The following is a 1,111-nucleotide window of genomic DNA, read 5'->3' as shown; positions in this document are numbered from 1 at the left end:
TCCCGGGTTCAAGTGATTCCTGTCTTACTCTCTTGAGTAGCTGGAATGTACCACCACAGGCATGTACCACCACACCTGGCTAATTTTTGTATTTTTAGTAGAGATGGAGTTTTACCACGTTGGCTAGGCTGTTCTCCAATTCCTGACCTCAAGTGATCTGTCCGCTTCTGCTTCCCAAGGTGCTGGGATTGCAGGCGTGAGCCACTGTACCTGGCCTAGTTTACATTTCTTGAATGCATATCATCTGGTGCTGAAAGGTCAGGAATATGGGTAAAGAGAATTTTGTTTCTTACGTGCTGATTTATTTGCAGGTGATAACAGGCCTGAATAATTTGGTGGTTTTCTACAGTTGCACAATCTCAGCCAACAGAGGGCGGCAGAGTCCAACACCTTGAGAACACAAACGCTATGTAACCTGTGTGACTTCTGTGTTTAGCTGGAGTGGGTGGTGGAAACCTTAGTCAATTGCAGAGGCGATCCAGGTCTTGAGAGGACTGGCTTGTACTTGGTTCTAGCTGATGGTTTCCTGTGGAGAGAAAACCCTAGTGTTGCAGAGTTGGGGCTTATGATTTTTCAAGAGGTGAAAACATTCCAGAGTTCACAGTGAGATTTTCTGATTTAAAAATGTTGCTCAGGGAGGGAGAGCATTAGGACAAATACCTAATGCACACTGGGCTTAAAACCTGGATGACGGGTTGATAGGTGCAGCAAAAACCACCATGGCACATGTATACTTATGTAACAAATCTGCATGTTCTGCACATGTATCCCAGAACTTAGTAAAATGGAAAAAAAAAAAAAAAAAAGAAAAATCTATATGCATTAAAGAAGATAGATTATTTTAAAAAAGTTGCTCAATTTCTTTTAAAGCATCACTTGGGGAAAAGAAAAAAAAAAGCTATGTTAGTGGGTTGAATTTGACCTACGGTCTGCCAAACCTATAGTATCCTAGGAATGTTATAGATGGCCCAGACTTATTTGTTCCTTTGCGTGAAAGGACATTTCCATAGCATTTCTATAAAATGGAGGAAAGGGGAACGCTATAGAAAACAAAGGTAGAGCTGCTTTAACATTTCAGGGAAAATTCATGCAGTCTCCTTTGGGAGTAAAA

Source organism: Sapajus apella, unplaced genomic scaffold, assembly GCF_009761245.1.
Source record: "Sapajus apella isolate SASKATOON/1434 unplaced genomic scaffold, GSC_monkey_1.0 scaffold71, whole genome shotgun sequence".
NCBI classification, from domain to species: domain Eukaryota; kingdom Metazoa; phylum Chordata; class Mammalia; order Primates; family Cebidae; genus Sapajus; species Sapajus apella.
This window is presented reverse-complemented; position numbering follows the sequence as displayed.